Genomic DNA, 27,622 nt, shown 5'->3' with positions numbered 1-27,622 from the left:
CAGCATGTGGGATCTTCCTGGACCAGGGCATGAACCTGTGTCCCCTGCATTGGCAGGCGGACTCTCAACCACTGTGCCACCAGGGAAGCCCCACAGTTGCTGGTTTTGATATCATATTTGTGTACAGATAATTTCCTACATTTACTTCATGTTTGCCTTTACCAGTGAGCTTTTCCATTCATAATTTTCCTGTTTCTAGTAGTGGCCTTTTCTTTTCTGCTTAGAGAAGTTCCTTTAGCATTTCTTGCAAAGCTACTGGTGGTGCTAAATTCTCTTCGCTTTTGCTTGTCTGTAAAACTTTTGATTTCTCCATCAAATCTGAATAAGAGCCTTGCTGGGTAGAGTATGCTTGGATGTAGATTCTTCCATTTCATTACTTTAAATATACTGTGCCCATCCCTTTTGGTCTGCAGAGTTTCTTCTGAGAATTCAGCTGATAACCTTACTGGAGTTCCCTTGTATATTATTTGTTGCTTTTCCCTTGTTGCTTTTAACATTTTTTCTTTGTCTTTAATTTTTGTCAGTTTGATTACTATGTGTCTCAGTGTGTTCATCCTTGGGTTTATCCTACCTGGGACTCTGTGCTTCCTAGACTAGGGTGACTGTTTCCCTTCCCATGTTAGGGGAGTTTTTGGCTATTACCTCTTCAAACATTTTCTGAGGTCCTTTCTTCTCCTTCTGGGACCCCTATAATGTGAATGTTGATGCATTTAATGTTGTCCCAGATATCTCTTATACTCTCTTCATTTCTTTTAATTTTTTTCTTTATTCTGTTCTGTGGCAGTGATTGCCACCATTCTGTTTTCCAGGTCACTTGTTCTTTCTTCTATCTTAGTTACTTCTAGTGTATTTTTTATTTCCAGTATTGTATGTTCATCTCTATTTTTTTGTTCTATAGTTCTTCTAGGTCTTTGTTTAAAACTTCTTGTATCTTCTCAGTCTGTACCTGCATTCTTTTTCCAAGATCTTGGATCATCTTAACTGTTATTACTCTGAATCTCTGAATTATTTTTTCCAGTAGATTGCCTATCTCCACTTCACTTATTTGTTCTTCTGAGGTTTTATCTTGTTTCTTCTTCTGGGACATATTGCTCTGTTGTGTCATTTTGTCTAACATTCTGTGATTGCAGTTTCCATTCCAGAGGCTGCAGGGTTGTAGTTCTTCTTGCTTCTTCTGTCTGCACTCTGGTGGATGAAACTGTTTACAAGGTTTGTACAGTCTTACACTTGGGAAAGCCTGGTTCCTGCTTGTTGATTGGTGGTGCTGGGTCTTGCAACTCTGTTTGGCAGGGCCATGCTCAGGAAGACTTTAAGCAGCCTGCCTGCTGATTGTGCCCTGTTGTTTGTCTGGCTTGAGGCATCTCAGTACTGGAGTCTCAGGCTCTTGGGTGGGGCTAAGTCTTGTGGTGGAAATGGTGGCCTCCAGGAGGGCTCACACCAATGAGTACTCACCAGAGCTGCTGCTGCCAGTGTCCTTGTCCCTGCAGTGAGCCACAGCTGCCCCTTGCCTCCACAGGAGACCCTCCAATACTAGCAGCTAAGTCTGGCTCATTCTCTTATGAGGTCACTGCTTTTTCCCTGGGTCCTGGTGCACACAAGATCTTATGTGCACCCTCCAAGAGTGGAGTTCATGTTTCCCCCAGTCCTGTGGAGTTCCTGTGATCAAACCCCGCTGGCCTTCAAAGCCATATTCTCTGCAGGCTCCTCCTCCATTTGCCATACCCCCAGGCTGGGAAGCCTCATGTGTGGCTCAAGACTTTCACTCCTGTGGGAGAACTTCTGTGGTATAATTATTCAGTTTGTGGGTCACCCACCTGATAGGTATGGGATTTGATTTTATAGTGATTGTGCTCCTCCTACCATCTTTTTGTGTCTTCTTCTTTGTCTTTGGGTATAAGGTAACTTTTTTGGTAGGTTCCAGCATTTTTTCTTGTTTCTTAATGTAAGATTATATTGCTATAGACTTCCCTCTTATATCTGCTTTTCCTGCATCCCATAGGTTTCTGATTTTTGTGTTTTTGTTTTCATTTGTCTCTGGGTATTATTTCTTTGGTGATCCATTGATTGTTTAACCACCAGGTGTTTGTGTTTTTACAGTTTTCCTTCTTGTAGTTGATTTCTAATCTCACAGCATTGTGGTCGGAAAAGTAGCTTGATATGATTTCAATATTCCTAAATTTACCAAGGGGTTCTTTGTGGTCCAGCATGTCCTCTATCCTGGAGAATTTTCCATGTGCACTTGAGAAGAACATGTATTCTGCTGCTTTCAGATGGAATGTCCTATAAATATCATTTAAGTCCATCTGGTGTAATGTGTCATTTAGGCCTATGTTTCCTTATTGATTTTCTGTCTGGATGATCTGTCCATTGATGTAAGTGGGTTGTTAAAATCCCCCATTATTACTGTGTTACTCTCTATTATTTCCCCTTTTATGGATGTTAGCATTTGCCCTATATATTGAGGTGCTCCTATGTTGGGTGCATATATATTTTACAATTGTTGTTATATCTTCTTCTTGGATTGATCCCTTGATCATTATGTGGTGTTCTTCTTTGTCTCTTGTAACAGTCTTTATTGTAAAGTCTATTTTGTCTGATATGAGTATTGCTACTCCAGCTTTCTTTTGATCTCCATTTGCATGGAGTACCTTTTTTCATTCCCTCACTTTCAGTCTGTATGTGTCCATAGATATGAAGTGGGTCTCTTGTAGACAATATATACTGGTCTTGTTTTTGTATCCATTCAGCCAGTATATATGTCTTTTGGTTCAAGCATTTAATCCATTTTCTTTTAAGGTAATTATCAATATGTATGTTCCCATTACCATTTTCTTAATTGTTTGTTTTCAGTCTGTGTATGTAGGCCTTTTTTTTTCCCCTTCCTCTTTTTTTCTTTTTTCTTGTGTTTCTTGTCTAGAGAAGTTCCTTTAGCATTTGTTATAAAGCTGGTTTGGTTCTGCTGAATTCTTTTTAGCTTTTGCTTAAGCTATTGATTTCTCTGTCGAATCTGAATGACAGCCTTGCTGAGTGGAGTATTATTGGTTTTAGGTTTTTTCCTTTCATATCCTGCCACTCATTTCTGGCCTGCAGAATTTCTTCTGAAAAATTAGCTGATAGCCTTACAGGGATCCCGTTGTATGTTACTTGTTGCTTTTCCCTCGTAGACAGCCTCATCCACCAGAGTATAGAGAGCAGATGCAAGAAGAACTACAACCTTGCAACCTTCAGAATGGAAGCTGAAATCACAGAATGTTAGACAGAATGACACAGCAGAGGAATATGTCCCAGAAGAAGTAACAAGATAAAACCCCAGAAGAACAAAGAAGTGGAGATAGTCAATCTACTGGAAAAATAATTCAGAGTAATGACAGTTAAGATGATCCAAGATCTTGGAAAAAGAATGCAGGTACAGGCTGAGAAAATACAAGGAATTTTTAACAAGGACCTAGAAGAACTAAACAAAGAGTGATGAACAACACAATAAGTGAAGTGAAAAATACACTAGAAGGAATCAATAGCAGAATAACTGGGGCAGAAGAACAGATCAGTGAGCTGGAAAACAGAATGATGGAAATCACTGATGTGGAAAAGAAGAAAAAGAAAGAATGAAAAGAAATGAGGACAGTCTCAGAGGACTCTAAGACAACATTAAACACACCAACATTTGAATTATAGTGGTCCCAGAAGAAGAGAAAGAGAAAAGGTCTAGGGAAAATATTTGAAGAGAATATAGTTGACAACTTCCCTAACATGGGAAAGGAAATAGTCACCAAGTCAAGTAAGTGCAGAGTCCCATACAGGATAAACCCAAGGAGAAACACATATTAATCAAACCAATAAAAATTAAGTACAAAGAAAAAATATTAAAAGCAGCAAGGGAAAAGCAACAAATAACATATAAGGGAATCTCCATAAGGTTAAGCTGATTCATCAGCAGAAACTCTGCAAGCCAGAAGGGAGTGGCAGGACATATTTAAAGTGATGAAAGGGAAAAACCTACTGCCAAGATTACTGTACCCAGCAAGGATCTCATTCAGATTTGAAAGAGAAATTAAAATCTTTACAGACAAGCAAAAGTTAAGAGAATTCAGCACCACCAAACCAGCTTTACAACAAATGCTAAAAGACATTCTCTAGGCAGGAAACACAAGAGAAGAAAAAGACCTACAAAAGCAAACCCAAAAAGATTAAGAAAATAGTAATAGGAACATACATATTGCTAACTACCTTAAATGTAAATGGATTAAATGGTCCAACCAAAAGACATAGACTGGCTGAATGGCTACAAAAACAAGACCCATATATATGCTGTCTACAAGACACCAATCTCAGACCTAGGGATACATACAGACTGAAAGTGAGGGGATGGAAAAAGATAGTCCATGCAAATGGAGGTCAAAAGAAAGCTAGAGTAGCAATTCTCATATCAGACAAAATAGACTTTAAAATAAACACTGTTAAGAGAGACAAAGAAGGACACTACATAATGGTCAAGGGATCAATCCAAGAAGAAGATATAACAATTATAAATATATATGTACCCAACATAGGAGCACCTCAATATATAAGGCAAATGCTAACAGCCATAAAAAGGAAAAGCAACAGTAACATAATAATAGGGACTTTAGCATCCCACTTATACCAATGGATAGATCATCCAGACAGTAAATTAATATGGAAACACAAGCCTTAAATGACACATTAGACTAGATAGACTTAATTGATATTTATAGGATATTTCCATCCCAAAACAGCAGAATACACTTTCAAGTGCACATGGAACATTCTCCAGGATAGATCACATCTTGGGTCACAAATCAAGCATCAGTAAAGTTAAGAAAATTGAAATCATATCAAGCAACCTCTTGAAACACAAGCCTATGAGATTAGAAATCACTACAAGAAAAAAAAAACTGTTAAAAAACACAAACACATGGAGGCTAAACAATATGTTACAAAATAACCAATAGATCACTGAAGATATCAAAGAGGAAATCAAAAAATACCTAGAGAAAAATGACAATGGAAACACGATGATCCAAAACCTATGGGAGCAGCAAAAGCTGTTCTAACAGGGAACTTTATAGCAATAAAATCTTACCTCAAGAAACAAGAAATCTCAAAAAAACCCAACATAACCTTACACCTAAAGCAACTAGAGAAAGAAGAACAAACAAAACCCAACGTGAGTAGAAGGAACTACATCATAAAGATCAGAGCAGAAATAAATGAAATAGAGATGAAGAAAACAATAGCAAATATCAATGAAACTAAAAGCTTGTTCTTAAAGATTAAAAACAATTGATAAACTTTAGACAGACTCATCAAGAAAAAAAGGGAGAGGACTCAAATCAATAAAATTAGAAATGAAAAAGAGAAGTTACAATGGACACCACAGAAATACAAAGGATTATAAGATACTACTATAAGCAAACTATAGGCTAATAAAATGGACAACCTAGAAGAAATGGACAAATTCTTAGAAAGGTACAATCTTCCAAGACTGAACCGGGAAGAAATAGAAAATGAACAGACTGATCACAAGTACTGAAATTGAAACTGTGGTTAAAAATCTTTCAACAAACAAAAGTACAGGACCAGAAGCCTTCACAGGAAAATTCTATCAAACATTTAGAGAAGAGCTAACACTTATCCTTCTCAAACCCTTACAAAATACAGCAGAGGGAGGAACACTCCCAAACTCATTCTATGAGGCCACCATCACCCTGATACAAAAACCAGACAAAGATATCACAAAAAAAATTTTTTTCTTCACTGATGAATTACTGTTCATTGATTAACATAGATGCAAAAATCCTAAACAAAATACTAGTAAACTGAATCCAACAACACATTAAAAGGATCATACACCATGATCAAGTGGGATTTATTCCAGGGATGCAAGGATTTGTCAATATCCACAAATCAATCAATCAATGTGATATACCACATTGACAAATTGAGAGCGATAACAGTATGATCATCTCAATAGATGCAGAAAAAGCTTTTGACAAAATTCAACACCCATTTATGATAAAACCTCTCCAGAAATTGGGCACAGAAGCAACCTACCTCAACATAATAAAGCCCATGTATGACAAACCCACAGCAAATATCATTCTCAATGGTGAAAAACTGAAAGCATTTCCTCTAAGATCAGGAGCAAGACAAGGATGTCCAATCTCACCACTGTTATTCAACGTAGTTTTGGAAGTCCTAGCCATGGCAATCAGAGAAGAAAAAGAAATAAAAGGAATCCAAATTGGAAAAGAAGTGAAAATGTCACTGTTTGCTGATGACATGATACTATACATAGAAAACTCGAATGATGCTAACAGAAAACTATTAGAGCTCATCAATGAATTTGGTAAAGTTGCAGGATACAAGATTAATACACAGAAATCTCTTGCACTCCTATACACTAACAATGAAAGATCAGAAAGAGAAATAAAGGAAATAATCCCATTTACCATCACATCAAATATAATAATATACCTAGGAATGAACCTACCTAAGGAGGCAAAAGACCTGTACTAAAACTGTAAGATACTGATGAAATAAACAAAAGATGACACCAACAGATGGAGAGATATACCATGTTCTTGGATTGGAAGAATCAATATTGTGTAAATTACTATACTACCCAAAGCAATCTACAGATTGAATGCAATCCCTATCAAATAACCAATGGCATTTTTCACAGAATTAGAACAAACAATTTTACAATTTGTATGTAATCACAAAATACCACAAATAGCCAAAGCAATCTTGAGAAAGAAAAAAGGAGCTGGAGGAATCAGGCTCCCTGACTTCAGACTATATTACAAAGCCACAGTCATCAAAACAGTATGCTACAGACCCAAAAACAGAAATGTAGATCAATGGAACGGGATAGAAAGTCCAGATCAACTTAAGAGAGAGATCAACTCAAACACCTATGGTCACCTAATCTATGACAATGCAGCAAGAATATACAATGGAAAAAGACAGTCTCTTCAATAAGTGATGCTGGGAAAACTGGACAGATATATGTAAAAGAATGACACTAGAACATTCTTTAACACTATACACAAAAATAAACTCAAAAGGGGTTAAAAACCTAAATGTAAGGCTGGATACTATAAAACTCTTAGATGGAAACTTCGGTAGAACATTCTCTGACATAAATCACAGTAAGATCTTTTTCAATCTACTTTCTAGAGTAATGAAAATTATTATAAAAATAAACAAATGGGACCTAATTAAAGGTAAAAACTTTTGCACAGAAAAGGAAACCATCAACAAAACAAAAAGACAACACTAGGAATGGGAGAAAATATTTGCAAATGAAGCAACCGAAAAGGGATTAATCTCCAAAATATACAAACAGCTCATGCAGCTGAATATCAAACAAACAACCCAATCAAAAAATGGGCAGAAGATCTAAATAGACACTTCTCCAAAGATGACATACAGATGGCTAAAAACACATGAAAAGATGCTGAACATCACTAATTACTAGAGGAATGTAAGTCAAAAATACAATGAGGTATCACCTAATACTGATCAGATTGGCCATCATCAAAAAACCTACAAACAATGCTGTGGAGAAAAGGGAACCCTCCTACATAGTTGGTGGGAATGTAAACTGGTACAGCCACTATGGAGAACAGTATGGAGGTTCCTTATAATACTAAAAACAGAACTACCATATGATCCAGTAATCACAGTCCTGGGCATATATCCAGAGAAAACCATAATTGAAAAATATACATGCATCCCAGTGTTCATAGCAGCACTATTTACAATAGCCAGGACATGGAAGCAACCTAAAAGTCCATCAAGAGATGAATGGATAAAGAAGATGTGGTACATATATAGAAAGGAACATCACTCAGCCATAAAAAGAACAAAATAATGCCATTTGAAGCAACATGTTGGACCTAGAGATGGGAGATTGTCATACTGAGCGAAGTAAGCCAGACAGAGAAAGACAAATATCATATGATATTGCTTATATGAAGAATGTAAAAAAAAAGGCTCCGAATGAACTTATGTACAAAACAGAAATAGAGTTACATATGTAGAAAATAACCTTATGGTTATTGGAGGGTAAGGGAGGGGAGGGATAAATTGCAAGATTGAGATTTACACATACACACTACTATATATAAGATAGGTAACTAATAAGGACCTACTGTATAGCACAGGGAACTCTACTCAATACTCTGTAATGGCCTATATGGGAAAAGAATCTAAAAGAGAGTGGATATATGTATACGTATAACAGATTCACTTTGCTCTACACCTGAAACTAACACAACATTGTAAATCAACTATACCCCACAAAATATAAATAAAGGGTAAAGAAAGACTTGTATGGCCATCTAGACAAGAAGGGAAGTCAAGTGCAGGTTGGGTGGGAATTATATTTGCCTCAGTTTTCTCCATAACAGAAGATGGCAGTGCAACCATTACAGAGTTTTAAGGAAGACTATGAGGACTGTAATTTAACCCAGCCAATTTGTTCTTCTGAGTTGCCATTGACATTCTCAAGCAATCAAGAATTGTAGACAAAATTCAGCCAAACAAGAGAAATATACAGGTCAGAAATTAAGAAATTATGGTAAAGGACTGATGGTAAACATTTGATGGACTCAAATATAGAACAAAAATTATACAAATGAACAATTATGGATACAATGACAATTATGACAATTATGGATACAGGACAGCCTATAAATGTTGTGAACTTTGATAGTATAAACATAATAATGTAATACGAATCAGACAGATGAGTTAGGAATTAGGAGGAAGTAGAGATGTACTAATTTCTTCAACTTTTATAACAGAATCAACAAATACAAACTAAAGTGAATAGTATAGTTTAAAAAATTACTCAAGCCTCTAAGTTTTCAATTAATCATTTTTCCTTAACAAGATAACTATCTTAGTTTCTGACCATAAGTGACTGTAGTTACTATATAAAGTTTATCAGTTCTTTGAGTTTTATTTTTTCTGTTAATTGCAAGTAAAATTTAATACGTTTTAGTGGAAATATAACAGGAATTATAAATTTTTTCTTGAGTTAACTACTATGTATGTGCTCATATAAGTCCCCTCATAGTTGTCTACAATAATGATTATTGAATGTTAATAATGGGTATATTAAGTTGGTTAGATATGGAAATTATTATTTTACTTTCATCTCCATACTCTTTCTGTATTCCCTCTTTCTAAACTCCTTTTCTTCTTATTGATCATTTGTAAAATCATTTTAATAAAATAATAGAATCATGATTGTAAAAAGGAGGTGGAAGAGCAGCAGCAGATAAGAAGGAATGGAATTTTCAGAAGTATAAAATCCTGTCAAGAAGTAAATGAATTAAAATAATTATCTAAAGGTATTCTCCATATTTAGTAATAAAGTCATGATGACGTGGATGAGAAAATTTTCTATGGAAGGGAGGCCAGAGGGCCAACTAGTAGTGGAGAGAGGAATAAACAGGAGTGAAGAATAGAGGTAGTGGGGAGGTGTGTTAAGCTCTTTATATGTTAGATATTAAAATCTTAAATTATAGTGAAATTATCCACAGCATTAAAAAAATAAATTATTTTAAACATCTAGTTTGGGTAAAACTCTATCTGCATTTTTGAACACTTTTAATAGTGCTACAATAAATAATACTTTAAACCTACTTATACATGTATTCAATGTATACCATTCAGTGTTTATATAAGTGTTAAATGTATACATAGTATTCAATATAATCAATGGTAGCAAGGTGACAGCTCTTTCATGACTCTCTAATTCCCCAAGCATTGTATTATGTACATTTACAGCAACATTTGTATTCAGAAAGCAATTTTATCATAAGCTGAATCTTAGCAATTTTCTCACTATTTGGTAAAAGTTATTTCTATTATAAAACACGTCTTCACATATGCCTATGGTTTTGCCCTTATTTATCAATTTAACAGCTGTAAGAAAGATTATTCAAGGTTCAGTTGTCATTATGTTTTCTTAAACGTTTTCTTAATAAGTAAAATGTTTACTCATTTGTTTCTAAAAGCCCCAAATATCTACTTAATAATCATTCCTAGAATTTAACATGATGTACACTAAACATTGATCTGTAGTATTCTTCTTTGCCCTTTTTTGAAAATTAGAAGAAATACGACATGTTTCCTATTATTTTCACATCTACATGCATGAATTCTAAAGGGTTTTACCTTTAGATTATATTCAGCAGAATCATCAATCCAAGGTTCAAGTCTCTATTAAGACTGATGAAAACTAGGATAATGTTTAGAAAAGTTTCAAATTAATTCCACACATTTGAGAGATTTGTATGCAAATTAGGAGGTATTATATATACATTAAGTCATACAAAATCCATCTTACTTTCTCTGGCTGTAATTTCCTTCTTATATCAATACATGTTTTCTGCCTTCGTGAATTTGAATTTTTTTGTTTTCCAAAAAACATAATACCTCATTCAAGCAATAATCATCTGTTTCACTGAGCACTGGGAAAAATTACTTCATATTTCAGAGCTCTTTGAAATTATGTTGAGATCCTATGTTATTAACAGACCATGTGAATTAGGCTTAGAGACAGAAAACCTGGATTTCTGTTCTGCCCTAAGTTATAGTAGGGTGAAGTTGGGCAATTACTGACACTGCCTCATCTATACAATTAATGACTTCTTTTTGTCAGTGTATTTGTGCTTAGTGCAGCAACTAAGAAATCCCACTAGGTATTTTAAGTAGAAAGAGATTTAATAATGGGAATTAGGTGCTTACAAAGATCAGAGGCTGCCAGTGGAACATTTGAGAGAAAAGTGTATCACCAAGCTGCAATCCAGTGATAAAGCAGAAGCAGGAAGCTATGGCTACTCCAATGGCAACTGTCTCTTGACAACCACAAAACTGCTGTATGGGCACTCTAATATTACTGCAGAAAATTCCCACATCCCATTTCTGTGCTTGCCAACAGAGAAAGGCCAAATAAAAAGAAGAAAAAAGATGGCTTCTGCCTCCCAAATCACACTTAAGCACATTTTAAAGTCTATATAAGGTATGGATTCTAGCTTTCCATGCCCTGCAGTAAATGAAGCCACACTGGAAGCTCATGAGAATAGAAACTGAGTTATCAGGTGAAACTTTCAAAATCACTCAGCTGCTGTGGAGCCCGCACTACAGATTCTCATTTAGGGAAAGCTGAGGAGTGAAGTGGGGCCTCCGAGCAACTTGAGAGCAAAAAGTAAACACATTACTCTAGGAGGTGGGTCAAAAAGCATCTTGCTGTGATTTATGTCATAGAGTGTTCTGCCTATGTTTTCCTCTAAGAGTTTGATAGTGTCTGGCCTTACATTTAGGTCTCTAATCCATTTTGAGTTTATTTTTGTGTATGGTGTTAGGGAGTGTTCTAATTTCATACTTTTACACATACCTGTCCAGTTTTCCCAGCACCAATTATTGAAGAGGTTGTCTTTTCTCCACTGTATATTCTTGCCTCCTTTATCAAAGATAAGATGACCATATGTCTGCGGGTTTATCTCTGGGCTTTCTATCCTGTTCCATTGATCTATATTTCTGTTTTTGTGCCAGTACCATACTGTCTTGATTACTAAAAACAAAAATTAAAAAATGGGACCTAATGAAACTTCAAAGCTTTTACACAGCAAAGGAAGCCATAAACAAGACCAAAAGACAACCCTTAGAATGGGAGAAAATATTTGCAAATGAAGCACCTGACAAAGGATTAATCTCCAAAATTTACAAGCAGCTCATGCAGCTCAATAACAAAAAACAAACAGGCCAATCCAAAAATGGGCAGAAGACCTAAATAGACATTTCTCCAAAGAAGATATACAGACTGCCAACAAACACATGAAAGAATGCTCAACATCATTAATCATTAGAGAAATGCAAATCAAAACTACAATGAGATATCATCTCACACCGGTCAGAATGCTCATCATCAAAAAATCTAGAAACAATAAATGCTGGAGAGGGTGTGGAGAAAAGGGAACCCTCTTGCACTGTTGGTGGGAATGTAAATTGATACAGCCACTATGGAAAACAGTATGGCGGTTCCTTAAAAAACTACAAATAGAACTACCATACAACCCAGCAATCCCACTACTGGGCATATACCCTGAGAAAACCATAATTCAAAAAGAGTCATGTACCAAAATGTTCATTGCAGCTCTATTTACAATAGCCAGGACATGGAAGCAACCTAAGTGTCCATCAACAGATGAATAGATAAAGAAGATATGGCACATATATACAAAGGAATATTACTGAGCCATAAAAAGAAACGAAATTGAATTATTTGTAGTGAGGTGGATGGACCTAGAGTCTGTCATACAGAGTGAAGTAAGTCAGAAAGAGAAAAACAAGTACCATATGCTAATACATATATATGGAATCTAAGGGAAAAAAAAAAAAGGTCATGAAGAACCTAGTGGCGGCTTCCCTGGTGGCGCAGTGGTTGAGAATCCACCTGCTGATGCAGGGGACACAGGTTCATGTCCCAGTCTGGGAAGATCCCACATGCTGCAGAGCGGCTGGGCCTGTGAGCCATGGCTGCTGAGCCTGTGCATCCGGAGCCTGTGCTCCACAATGGGAGAGGCCACAACAGTGAGAGGCCCACGTACCGCAAAAAAAAAAAAAAAAAAAAAAAAAAAATCTTCCAAGAGGATTGGAACCGAGATGGCAGAGTAGAAGGACGTGCTCTCACTCCCTCTTGTGAGAACAACAGAATCACAACTAGCTGCTAGACGCTCATTGACAGGAAGACACTGGAACTCACCAAACAAGATACCCCACATCCAAAGACAAAGGAGAAGCCACAATGAGAAGGTAAGAGGGGCGCAAACACTTTAAAATCAAATCCCATAACTTCTGGGTGGGTGACTCACAGACTGGAGAACACTTATACCCAGAAGTCCACCCATTGGAGTGAAGGTTCTGACCCCCACGTCAGGCTTCCCAACCTGGTGGTCCAGCAATAGGAGGAGCAATTCCTAGAGAATCAGACTTTGAAGCCTAGTGGGAATTGATTGCAGGACTTCAACAGGACTGGGGGAAACAGAGACTCCACTCTTGGAGGGCACACATAAAGTCGTGTGCGCATCAGGACCCGGGGGAGGAGCAGTGACCCCATGGGAGACTGAACCAGACCTACCTGCTAGTGTTGGAGGGTCTCCTGCAGAGGTTGGGGGGTGGTGCTGTAGCTCACCGTGGGGACAAGGAAACGGACAGCAGAAGTTCTGGGAAGTACTCCTTGGCATGAGCCCTCCCAGAGTCTGGCATTAGCCCCACCAAAGAGCCCAGGTAGGCTCCAGTGTTGGGTTGCCTCAGGCCAAACAACTAACAGGGAGGGAATCAAGCCCCACCCAGCAACAGTAAAATGGATTAAAGTTTTACTGAGCTCTGCTCACCAAAGCAACAGTCAGCTCTACCCACCAACAGTCCCTCCCATCAGGAAACTTACACAAGCCTATTAGATAGCCTCATCCACCAGAGGGCAGACAGCAGAAGAAAGAAGAACTGTGAAAGAAAGATGAAAGAAAGACGAAAGAAAAACGATGTTCATAGAAAGATAGACAAGGTGAAAAGGCAGAGGGCTATGAACCAGATGAAGGGACATGATAAAACTCCAGGAAAAAAACTAAATGAAGTGGAGATAGGCATCCTTCCAGAAAAAGAATTCAGAATAATGATAGTGAAGATGATCCAGGACCTCGGAAAAAGAATGGAGGCAAATATCGAGAAGATGCAAGAAATGTTTAACAAAGACCTAGAAGAATTAAAGAACAAACAGAGATGAACAATACAATAACTGAAATGAAAACTACACTAGAAGGAATCAATAGCAGAATAACTGAGGCAGAAGAACGGATAAGTGACCTGGTAGACAGAATGGTGGAATTCACTGCTGTGGAATAGAATAAAGAAAAAAGAATGAAAAGATATGAAGACAGCCTAAGAGACCTCTGGGACAACATTAAAGGTAACAACATTCACATTATAGGGGTCCCAGAAGAAAAAGAGAGAGAGAAAGGACCAGAGGAAATATTTGAAGAGATTATAGTTGAAAAGTTCCCTAACATGGGAAAATAGCCATCCAAGTCCAGGAAGCACAGAGAGTCCCATACAGGAAAAACCCAAGGAGAAACACACCAAGACACATAGTAATCAAATTGGCAAAAATTAAAGACAAGGAAAAATTATTGAAAGCAGCAAGGGAAAAATGAAAAATAACATACAAGGGAACTCCCATAAGGTTAACAGCTGATTTCTCAGCAGAAACTCTACAAGCCAGAAGGGAGTGGCATGATATACTTAAACTGATGAAAAGGGAAGACCTTACAACCAAGATTACTCTACACAGCAAGGATCTCATTAAGATTCGATGGAGAAATCAAAAGCTTTACAGACAAGCACAAGCTAAGAGAATTCAGCACCACCAAACCAGCTCTACAAAAAATGCTAAAGGAACTTCTCTAAGTGGGAAACACAAGAGAAGAAAAGCACCTACAAAAACAAACCCCAAACAATTAAGAAAATGGTAATAGGAACACACATATCAATAATTACCTTAAACATGAATGGATTAAATGCTCCATCCAAAAGACACATGCTCGCTGAATGGATACAAAAACAGGAACCGTATATATGCTGTCTACAAGAGACCCACTTCAGACCACACATACAGACTGAAAGTGAGGGGATGGAAAAAGATATTCCATGCAAATGGAAATCAAAAGAAAGCTGGAGTAGCAATACTCTTATCAGATAAAATAGACTTTAAAATAAAGAATGTTACAAGAGACAAGGAAGGACACTACATAATGATCAAGGAATCAATCCAAAAAGAAGATATATCAATTATAAATATATATGCACCCAACATAGGAGCACCACAATACATAAGGCAACTGATAACAGCTATAAAAGAGGAAATAGACAGTAACACAATAATAGTGGGGGACTTTAACACCTCACTTACACCAATGGACAGATCATCCAAAATGAAAATAAATAAGTAAACAGAAGCTTTAAATGACACAACAGACCAGATAGATTTAATTGATATTTATAGGATATTCCATCCAAAAACAGCAGATTACACTTTCTTCTCAAGTGCGCACGGAACATTCTCCAGGATAGATCACATCTTGGGTCACAAATCAAGCCTTGGTAAATTTAAGAAAATTAAAATCATATCAAGCATCTTTTCTGACCAGAATGTTATGAGATTAGAAATGAATTACAGGGAAAAAAACGTAAAATACACAAACGCATGGAGGCTAAACAACACGTTACTAAACAACCAAGAGATCACGGAAGAAATCAAAGAGGAAATCAAAGAGGAAATCAAAAAATACCTGGAGACAAATGACAATGAAAACATGATGATCGAAACCTATGGGATGCAGCAAAAGCAGCTCTAAGAGGGAAGTTTATAGCTATACAAGCCTACCTTAAGAAACAAGAAAAATCTCAAATAAACAATCTAACCTTACACATAAAGGAACTAGAGAAAGAACAAACAAAACCCAAAGTTAGCAGAAGGAAAGAAATCATAAAGATCAGAGCAGAAATAAATGAAATAGAAACAAAGAAAACAATAGCAAAGATCAATAAAACTAAAAGCTTCTTTGAGAAGATAAACAAAATTGATAAACCATTAGCCAGACTCATCAAGAAAAGACGGAGAGGACTCAAATCAATAAAATTAGAAATGAAAAAGGAGAAGTTACAACAGACACCACAGAAATACAAAGCATTCTAAGAGACTACTACAAGCAACTCTATGCCAATAAAATGGACAACCTGGAAGAAATGGACAAATTCTTAGAAAGGTATAACATTCCAAGACTGAACTAGGAAGAAACAGAAATTATGAACAGACAATCACAAGTAATGAAATTGAAACTGTGATTAAAAATCTTCCAACAAACAAAAGTCCAGGACCAGATGGCTTCACAGGTGAATTCTATCAAACATTTAGAGAAGAGCTAACACCCATCCTTCTCAAACTCTTCCAAAAAATTGCAGAGGAAGGAACACTCCCAAACTCATTCTACGAGGTCACCATCACCCTGATACCAAAACCAGACAAAGATACTACAAAAAAAGAAAATTACAGACCAATATCACTGATGAATATAGATGCAAAAATCCTCAACAAAATACTAGCAAACAGAATCCAACAACTCATTAAAAGGCTCATTCACCATGATTAAGTGCGATTTATCCCAGGGATGCAAGGATTCCTCAATATACACAAAACAATCAATGTGATACACCATATTAAAAAACTGAAGAAGAAAAACCATATGATCATCTCAATAGATGCAGAAAAATCTTTTGACAAAATTCAACACCCATTTATGATTAAAAAAAAGACTCTCCAGAAAGTGGGCATACAGGGAACCTACCTCAACATAATAAAAGCTATATACGACAAACCCACAGCAAACATAATTCTCAATGGTAAAAACCTAACAGCATTTCCTCTAAGATCAGGAACAAGACAAGGATGTCCACTCTCACCACTATTATTCAACATAGTTTTGGAAGTCCTAGCCATGGCAATCAGAGAAGAAAAAGAAATAAAAGGAATACAAATTGGAAAAGAAGGAGTAAAACTGTCACTGTTTGCAGATGACATGATACTATACATAGAGAAACCTAAAAATGCCACCAGCAAACTACTAGAGCTAATTAATGAATTTGGTAAGGTTGCAGGATACAAAATTAATGCACAAAAATCTCTTGCTTTCCTATACACTAATGATGAAAAATCTGAAAGATAAATTATGGAAACACTCCCATTTACCACTGCAACAAAAAGAATAAAATACCTAGGAATAAACCTACCTAGGGAGACAAAAGACCTGTATGCAGAAAACTATAAGACACTGATGAAAGAAATTAAAGATGATACCAGCAGATGGAGAGACATACCATGTTCTTGGATTAGAAGAATCAATATTGTGAAAATGACTCTACTACCCAAAGCAATCTACAGATTCAATGCAATCCCTATCAAATTACCAATGGCAGTTTTTTGGAACTACAACAAATCATCTTAAAATTTGTATGGAGACACAAAAGACCCCGAATAGCCAAAGCAGTCTTGAGGGAAAAAAACAGAGCTAGAGGAATCAGACTCCCTGACTTCAGACTATACTACAAAGCTACAGTAATCAAGACAATATTGTACTGGCACAAAAACAGAAATATAGATCAATGGAACAAGATAGAAAGCACAGAGATAAACCCACGCACCTATGGTCAACTAATCTATGACAAAGGAGGCAAGGATATACAACAGAGAAAAGACTGTCTCTTCAATACATGGTGCTGGGAAAACTGAACAGCTACATGTAAAAGAATGAAATTAGAACACTCCCTAATGCCATACACAAAAATAAACTCAAAATGGATTCGAGACCCAAATGTAAGACTGGACACTATAAAATTCTTAGAGGAGAACATAGAAAGAACACTCTTTGACATAAATCACAGCAAGATCTTTTTTGATCCACCTCCTAGAGTAATGGAAATAAAAACAAAAATAAACAAATGGGACCTAATGAAACTTCAAAACTTTTGCACAGCAAAGGAAACCATAAACAAGACAAAAAGACGACCCTGAGAATGGGAGAAAATATTGGCAAATGAATCAACGGACATAGGATTAATCTCCAAAATATATAAATAACTCATGCATCTCAATATTAAAGAAACAAACAACCCAATCCAAAAATGGGCAGAAGACCTAAATAGACATTTCTCCAGAGAAGACATACAGATGGCCAAGAAGCACATGAAAAGTTGCTCAACATCACTAATTATTAGAGAAATGCAAATCAAAACTACAATGAGGTATCACCTCACACCAGTTAGAATGGGCATCATCAGAAAACCTACAAACAACAAATGCTAGAGAGGGTGTGGAGAAAAGGGAACCCTCTTGCACTGTTGGTGGGAATGTAAATTGATACAGTCACTATGGAGAACAGTATGCAGGTTCCTTAAAAAACTAAAAATATAATTACCATATCATCCAGCAATCCCACTACTGGGCATATAACCAGAGAAAACTATAATTCAAAAAGACACATGCACCCCAATGTTTATTGCAGCACTATTTACAATAGCCAGGTCATGGAAGCAGCCTAAATGCCCATCAACAGACGAATGGATAAAGAAGATGTGGTACATATATACAATGGAATATTACTCAGCCCTAAAAAGGATCAAAATTGGTCATTTTTAGAGATGTGGATGGATCTACAGATTGTCATACAGAGTGAAGTAAGTCAGAAAGAGAAAAACAAATATCGTATATTAACACATGTATGTGAAACCTAGAAAAATAGTACAGATGAACTGGTTTGCAGAGCAGAAGTTGAGACACAGATGTAGAGAACAAATGTATGGACACCAAGGGGGGAAAACCATGGTGGGGTGGGGATGGTGGTGTGCTGAATTGGGCGATGGGGATTGACATGTATACACTGATGTGTATAAAATTGTTGACTAATGAGAACCTGCAGTATAAACAAACAAACAAACAAATGATACTAAACTTTCTTTGGGTTATTTGTATGGTAATATGTTAATATAAATGTTTCAGACATTACATGAAATTTCTAAAAATCTTATATGTTCTGGTATAATGTTGTAAGTCATAATTCTAGTTATTACTTTAAAATGTATATCTCAGAAATAACTAAATTTCCTTGTCAATTGCATTATTATGAACTTTCATCCAATCTTTAACCATGGTCATTTTTAAGTCTTTTTTCTTTTAAGACAGTTCTGGGTGTACTCTGATGCTTTTGCAAAAATGTTCCTATAAAATGGTTTCATCTTCAAGGAATTCATGGAAAAGACTCTGACCAGTACAGGTTTCTGGTAACTGACTATACTGCTGAACTGAATGAATAAGCATTTTCAGAACTCTAATGGAAAACTGATGAATTCATAAAAGTGCTAACAAAAGATCAAGATGAAAAAAAATTAATTACATGGGACTGAGTGAACTGATGATGATGATTATAATTTTTGTGACTTTCTGTTTGAACAAAAAAAAAATCCCACAAGGACTCAGAGGCAAAAAATATACAAATGAATTTTCACTGCAAAGTAAATGACCTGTTACAGTGGAGGCTTACTGGACTGAATGTCAATATTATGACATAGTATGAGTGTGTTTCATGTTTGGTAATTTCAATCATTGTTGCTTTTGTTGTGGTCATCCATTTACAATGCTTGGTGTCAGTTTATTTATTTCTTGTAAAAATAAAATACAGTGTGTGTGTAAAAAAAAAAATCGTGGGACTTTCCTGGTGGTCCAGTGGTTAAGACTCCATGCTTCCATTGCAGGGGACACAGGTTCGATCCCTGGTCAGAGAATAAGATCCTGCATGATGCATGGTGTGGCCAAATAAATAAATAAATACAAAAAACAAAAGAGTGGCTGGCAAAGAAACAATGTCACCAAGATGGCAGAGTAGGAAGCTCTAGATCTTCCTTCCTCCCACAAACACACTGATTCTGAAACAGCTCATGGGCAAATTTTCTGTGTGCGGAGTCCAGGAATTAATCAGAAGATTTCTGCACACTGGGCAAACATGAAACCAGACTGAAGCCGGTAGGGAGATTCAAACTCTGTAGCCAGACTTCTTGGCCCTGGTGCAATCTCATATGATCAGGAAGAGATCCCTTAGGTCCCAACTTCTCCCAGAGGAGGGAAAAGGTTGGTTCATGCAACCAGTACTCCAACTTTATTGAGCAGCCTCCAATAAAGGAGGCTGCTCCTTTATTGAGGGCTGGCTTCTGTCTTTAAGACACACCAAAACAGAGTCAAAAAATAAAGAATCAGGCAAAGATAAAAATCTCCAGAAACTGACCCTAATGAAATGTAGTTATATGATTTACCTGAGAAAGACTTCAGAATTACTGTCATAAAGTTGCTAACTGAGGTCAAGAGAACAATACATGAACAAAGGGAGAATTTCCACAAAGAGGTAGAAAACATTAAAAAGTACCAAACAGAAATCATGAAGCTGAAGATTACAATAACCAAACTGAAAAAGTCACTAGAACAATTCAACATCAGAGTAGGTAAAGCAGAAGAAAGAATCTGTGGACTCAAAGATGGATAATTGGAAATCTTCAATCAGAGAAACAAAATTTTAAAAAAAGAATGATCAAAGGTAAAGCATAAGGGATTTACAGTATACCATCATGCATAGCAATATACACATATGGGATTCCCAGAAAGAGAGAAAGAAAGAACCAGAAAGCTTATTCAAAGAAATAATAGCGGAAAACTCTCTAAATCTGGGAAAGGAAATAGACATCCAGATTCAAGAATCCCAAAAGACACAAATAAGACACCAAAGAAATCCACACTGAGACACATTATATTCAAATTGTCAAAAGTCAGGTGAAGAGAGAATTTTGAAAACAGTAAGAGAAAGGAGACTTGTCACATACAAAGGAACCCCATCCCCATAAGACTATCATTGGATTTTTCAGCAGAAACTTTGCAGGTTAGAAGAGAGTGGAGTGATATATTCAAAGTGCTGAAAGAAAAAAAACTGCTAACTAAGAATGCTATAGGCAGCAAAACTGTCCTTCAAAAATGAAAGAGAGATAAAGACTTTCCCAGACAAACAAAAGCTGAGAAAGTTCATCACCACTAGACCTACTCTACAAGAAATGTTAAAGAGAGTTCTTTAAATTGAAATGAAAGGACACTAAATAGAAATATGATAACATAAGAAAGTATGAAACTCATTGGTAAAGGTAAAATATACAGACAAATACAAAATACTATATTACTGTAGTGGTAGTGGGTAAGTCACTTTTAACTCTAGTATAGAAGTTAAAAGACAAAAGTATTAAAAATAACTATAAAATATGTAAAGATATACCATATGAAAACATGTAAATTGTGATAATAGTAACAAAGTGGGAGGGAGGAGTTATAGTTTTTAATGTAATTAACCTTAATTTATTATCAGCTTAAAATAGAATACAATAACCATGAAATATTTTGTGTAAGTCCCAAGATAACCATAAAAAAATACCTATAGAAATTAAACAAAAGAATCAAAGCATAGCAATACAAAAAATTGACAAAATATAAAGGGATGCAAGAGAGAAAAAGAAAAGTATAAGATTAACAGAAAACAACACAATGGCAATAGTAAATCCTTTCTATCAATAGTTACTTTAGTAATAGTAAATAGATTAAAATCAAAAGGCATAGATTGGATGATTGATTTAAAAAATAAGACACCCCACAAAAAAATTAAATTAAAAAAAATTTTTTTTAAAGACCCAGCTTATGTCAACAAGAAACTCACTTTAGATTTAAGAACACACACAGGCTGAAAGTGAAGGGGTAAAAAAAATTAAAAAAAGATATTCTATGCAAATAGTAACTGAAAGTCAGCAGCTGTAGCTATACTTATATCAGACAAAATAAGTTTGACCTTAAGTTCAGACTGTCAAAAACTGCCACAGTAAACAAAGGAGGACATTATATAATGATAAAAGGGTCAATCCCAGGAAGCTGTAACAGTTACAATTATATATGCATCCAACATCAGAGCACCTAAATATATAAAGCAAACACTGACAGAACTAAAGGGGGAAATATACATCAATACTAAAATAGTAGGAGACTTCAATATCCCACTTTCAATAGTAGATAGACCAACCAGACATAAGATCATAAGGAAACAGAGGACTTGAACAACACTGTTGACCAATGGACCCAACAGATATACACAGAACATTGCACCCAACAGTAGCAGAGTACATATTCTTCTTAAGTGTGTATAGATCTTTCTGTAGGATATATCACAATTTAGGTACAAAACACATCTTAACAAATTTAAGAAGATTGAAATCACATCAAGTATCTTTTATGACTGCAATAGATGAGACTAGAAATCAATAACTTTCCTTTACAGAAGGAAAACTGGAAAACTCACAAATAGATGGAAATTAAACAACACATTCTTAAATAACCATAAAGTCAAAGGAGAAATCAACAAGAAAATTAGAAAATATCTCAAGACAAACTAAAAGAAAAACACAATATACCAAAACGTATGTGATGCAGCAAATTACAGGCTTACAAACTGTATAACCTAGAAGAAATGGACAAATTATTAGAAACATAACCTGCCCACACTAAATTATGAAGAAACAGAAAATCTGAATAGATGTATTACTAGTATAGAGATCAGATCAGTAATCACAAACTTCCAAACAAATAAAAAAAATCCAGGACCAGATGACTTTGCTGGCAATTTTAATCAAACATTTAAAGATGAATTAATGTCAATCATTTTCAAACTCTTCTCAAAAATTGAAAAGAATGGAATACTTCCAAAATCATTTTATGAGGCCCACATTATGCTGATAACAAAGCCAGACAAAGACACCACCAGAAAAGATAAATACATCCCAATACCCCTGATGAACATAGATGCAAATATCCTTAACAAAATACTAACAAACTGAGTCCAACAGTATATTAGAAGGATCATATACCATGACCAAATGAAATTTATCCCTGGGATGCAAGGATGGTTCAACATATGAAAATCAGTTAACGTGATATGTTACATTAACAGAATAAAGGATTAAAATCACATGGTCATCTCAATAGATGCAGAAAAAGCATTTGACAAAATTTGACACCCTTTAAAGATAAAAACTCTCAACAAGCTAAAAATAGAAGGAAAGTGCCTGAACAAAATAAAGTACATATATGAAAATCCCATAGGTGATATCATATTCAACAGTGAAAACTGAAAGCTTTTCCTCTAAGGTTAGAAACCAGGCTAGTATGCCTACTCTCAGCGTTTCTATTCCACATAGTACTGGAAGCCCTAGCCAGATCAAGTAGGCAAGGAAAATGAATAAAAGGCACCCAAATCAGAAAGGAAGAAGTAAAATCTTCTCTGTTTGCAGATGAAATAATCTTATATGTAGAAAACCCTAAAGACTACATCAAAAAACTCTTAGAACTAATAAGTGAATTAAGTAACATTGCAGGACACAAAATCAACATACAAAAACCAGTTACTTTTCTATATACTAGAAACAAACTATCTGAAAAATAAATTAGGAAAACAATCCCACTTACAATGGCACCAAAAAGAATAAAACTCTTAGGAATAAACTTGACTGAGGCAGTGAAAGAATTGTATGCTGAAAACTATAAAATATTGATGAAAGAAGTTAAAGAAGACACAAACAAATGGAACGATATTCTGTGGTCATGGGTTGAAAGATTTAATATTATTAAAATGTCCAAACTACCCAAAATTATCTAAATCAAAATCCCAATGGCATGTTTTACAGAAATTTTTTTTAATTTCTAAAATTTGTATGGAACCACAAAAGACCACTAATAGCTGAATCAATCTTGAGAAAGAAGAGCAAAGCTGGAGGTATCACACTTCATGATTTCAAATATATTACTCAGATTCAGTAATCAAAACATTATGGCACTTGTGTAAGACAGACATATAGACCAATGGAACAGAACAGAGAGCCCAGAAATAAATCCACATATATACAGTCAACAGATCTTTGACCAGGGCTCTAACAATACACAGTAGAGAAAGGATAGTCTCTTCAACAAATGGTGTTGGGAAAACTGGATATCCATGTGCAAAACAATGAAATTGGACCTTTAAATTATGTCATATGCAAAACTCAACTCAAAATGGATTAAATACTTAAATATAAGACCTGAAACTATAAAAGTGTCTAGAAGAAAACATAGGGGAAAGACTTCATGACACTGGTCTTGGCAATAATTTCTTGGATATGGCACTGAAAGCTCAGGCAACAAAAACAAAAATAAACAAGCTGGACTACATCAAACTAAAAAGCTTCTATACAGCAAAGGAAACAAACAACAGATGGAAAAGTTAACCTATGGAATGGGAGAAAATATTTGCAAACCGTATATCCAACAGTGGATTAATGTTCAAAATGTGTAAGGAACTCCTACAACTCAAAAAGAAAAAATCAATAACCCAATTAAAAAATGGGTCAAAGACTTAAATAGGCATTTCTCCAAAGAAAACATACAAATGGCCAACAGATACATTAAAAAGTACTCAACATCACTAATCATCAGGGAAATAAAGATCAAACCCACAATGAGATGTCGCTTCACACCTATTTAGATGGCTATTATAAAAAAATAGGCAACAAGTGTTGGCAGGAATGTGGATGAATTGGAACGTTAGCACACTGTTGGTGAGAATGATAAATAGTGTAGCCACTATGACAACGGTATGGAGGTTCCTCAAAAAACTTAAAATGGAACTACCATTTGATCCAATAATCCTTTTTCTGGGTATTTAGCCAAAAGAATGAAATCAGGATCTCAAAGATATATTAGCATTTCATGTTCATTGCAGCACTATTCACAATAGCCAAGATGTGGAAACAACCTAAATGTCCATCAACAGATGAATATGTAAAGAAAATATGGTATATACATTCAATGGAATACTATTCAGCCTTAATTCTGAAGGAAAGTCAGAAGGAAATTATGTCATGTGTGAAAACATGGATGAACCTGAGCACACTATACTAAATGAAATAAGCCAATCACATACAAACAAATATGCATGATTCATCTTATATAAGGAAAGTAAAATAGTGAAGTTTACATAATCAAAGAGTGGAATGGTGACTTCCAGGGGGTAGTGGGGAGAAGGAAATGGGAGTTATGAATTAAGGGGCATAAAATTTCATTTAATCAGATGAATAAGCTCTAGAGATTTGATGTACAGCATTGTACCTATAGTCCACAGTAACATATTGTACATTTAAAAGTTTGCTAAGATCTCTTGTTAAGTGTTCTTATCACAATAAAATACAATTTTTAAAAAAGAGTGGCTAGCTAGAGAAAATAATTGTTAGATACAGTTAAGAAGGTCAAAGAAGGGCCTCTCTGTAGAGCTGTTTGAGCTGGGTGAGATGTCAATGAGAAGAGTGAGCCAAGTGAATGTTTGGTTGCAGACATTCAAGGCAAAGACCCAAAGATTAAAAGAAAACAAAAAAACAAAAAACCTCAACATGTTTAAAAATTCAAAAAATGGGGAAAAAAGACAATGTACCTTTTTCACTGAATATCAGCTGAATTATCCAGGAGCATTGTAATCAAGGAGAGTGACTTTAGGGGATAAAGTCAGAGTGTTAAGTGGGAGCTGAATTGTGGAGCACCTCCGGGGTTGTCTCCAGACTTTAAATCTTGTCCTAATAACAGTGAAAAGCTATTAAGATATTACTGTCATGGACAGGCTGCAGTAGTTCAGAAGTAGTACAGTTGACCCTTGAGCAAAGTGGGCGTTAGGGGTGCCAACACTCCACACAGTCAAAAATTCGCATATAATTTTGTGAATTATACATAGTTCCTCTGCATCTGTGGTTCTGCATTTGCTGATTCAATCAACAACCAATCATGTAGTACTATAGTATTTTTACTATTGAAAAAAATTTTGTGTTATAAGTGGACCCATGCAGTTCAAACCAGTGTTGTTCAAGGATCAACTGTAGTTATATTCAAGATATATTTTGGAACTGGAACTCATAGGATATGTAGATGGGTTATGTGATAAATTAGCTGCCACAAATTTCTTCCATCCCAACATACATGACCCATTGCAAGGTAAATTTCTTCTCCTCCCATCCAGAGGTGGAATCTATGGGTTATGTGATAAATTAGTTTCCATAAATTTCTTCCATCCCAACATACATGACCTGTTGCAAGGTGAATTTCTTCTCCTCCAATCCAGAGATGGAATCTATCCACCCTCTTGAATCTGGTTGCCTTATGACTTGATTGACCAGTAAGTTAGGGAAGAAGTGACTTTATGCAAATCTTAAAGCTAGGCCTTGAGAGATATTGCAGCTTCAGGTTTTGCTCTCTTGAAATGTTGCCGTGAGACCATTTTACAGGAAAGCATATTTAGCTTATTATTGGATGAAGACTCGTGGAAAAGAGCCAAAGCACTCCAGCTAACAGCCAACATCAACTGCCAGACATGTGGATAAAGTCTCCTTACAGTTCAGCCAACTAGTCAGCTGAATGAGCCAAATGAGTGCAGGTGAAACTAGCAGGAGAATCTCCCAACTAACCCATAGAATTGTGAGAAAGAATATCAATAAATTGCTGTTTTTAAGCCACTATGTTTGTGGTAGTTCTTTATGTAGCAGTACATAGCTGAAACAGATAATATCTGGAGTGTGAGGAACATAGAGGAATTATGGATAGGTCTTAAATGCTCAGCTTCAACAATTGGTTAAAAAATAGTGCTACTTGCTGAACTGGGGAATGCTGAGGGAGGAAGGGTTTAGAGGTGTAAAATTACAAGTTCTGTTTTGGCTGTGCTGAGTTTGGAAATGTCCGTTAGCCATGCATTTGGAGTTAAGTGGAGGAGTCAACAATGGTTATAATTTTGAAGGCCATCAACATATAAATAACATTTAAAGCCAATAAAAATAAAAAGACCCACTTAAAAATAGAATGTAGTTAGTGAAGGATAGAACCAGGACTCTGGGATCCTCTAACTTTCAAAGGTTGAGCAGAAAAAGAAGATCCAAAAAGAACAAAAGAGACAGAGAAGAATCATCTAGTGAGGCAGGAGAAATGGTTCCATGGAGGCCAAGAGAAGAGAGTGTTTCAAGGTGAGCATGATCAGATGCTGCCAGGAAGCAGCCAAGTGACTACTGCACGTATCAGCATGGCAGTCATTGGAAACCATGAGCACCTTCAGTGGAATGGAGACTGCCCTACAGACCACTCTTGTTAGAAGCACTGCCATGGCGGGTAATGCAGAAATGCCTCAGGGGCTTCAGGGAGCCAGGGACCCATTAAGTCAAGGAAATTTGATTTGTTTGTTTTGCTCTATTGTTTGTTTAAACCCTCCTAACCTCAGGTAATGTCATGGAATCATAAGGCCAGAAAGTACCACACATTCCAGTTAACCCTCTCAATCTACATATTAGGAAACGAGACACAGAGAAGGCAATTACTCTGCCTATAACCACACAGTAAGCTGAACTGTGATTGACTACACACAAGTTTTTTTTTTTTTTTTTTTGAATATGAACTGGATACTAGATGATATCATGAAACTATTGTTAGTGATTTAAGGGCAGTAATTGTAAGGTAGTTATCTAGGAAAATGTCTTATTCTTTTTAAAAACATTTATTAGTAAATTTATACTCTCTTCACCCATTTCTCCCACCCTTCACCTTCTATCTCTGGCAACTACCAATATGTTCACTGCATCTATGACCTTGTTTTTTATTTGTTTACATTCAAGTCTTTAATCCATTTTGAGTTAATTTTGGTGTGTGGTGTAAGAAGGTGATCAAGCTTTATTCTTTTGCATTTGGCTGTCCAGTTTTCCCAGCACCCCTTAGTGAGGAGACTGTCCTTTCCCCATTGTATATTCTTGGCTTCTTTTTCATAAGTTGATTGACCATATATGTATGGGTTTATTTCTGGGCACTCTATTCTGTTCTATTGATCTATGTGTCTGCTTTTATGCC

General features: G+C 35.9%; 2 long non-coding RNA genes across 5 annotated transcripts in view; one reads left to right on the top strand and one right to left on the bottom strand.

Annotated features, from left to right (window-relative positions):
- Positions 1-27,622, bottom strand: part of LOC141278747 (uncharacterized) — a 134,678-nt gene that overhangs the window by 23,604 nt on the left and 83,452 nt on the right. The window lies entirely within an intron of this gene.
- LOC141278748 (uncharacterized) overlaps positions 1-27,622 on the top strand; it is a 171,185-nt gene that overhangs the window by 105,783 nt on the left and 37,780 nt on the right. The window lies entirely within an intron of this gene.

This window comes from Tursiops truncatus, chromosome 5 (assembly GCF_011762595.2).
Source record: "Tursiops truncatus isolate mTurTru1 chromosome 5, mTurTru1.mat.Y, whole genome shotgun sequence".
Lineage (NCBI taxonomy): Eukaryota > Metazoa > Chordata > Mammalia > Artiodactyla > Delphinidae > Tursiops > Tursiops truncatus.
Note: the sequence above shows the minus strand (reverse complement) of the source record. Positions and strands in the feature narration are given on the sequence as shown.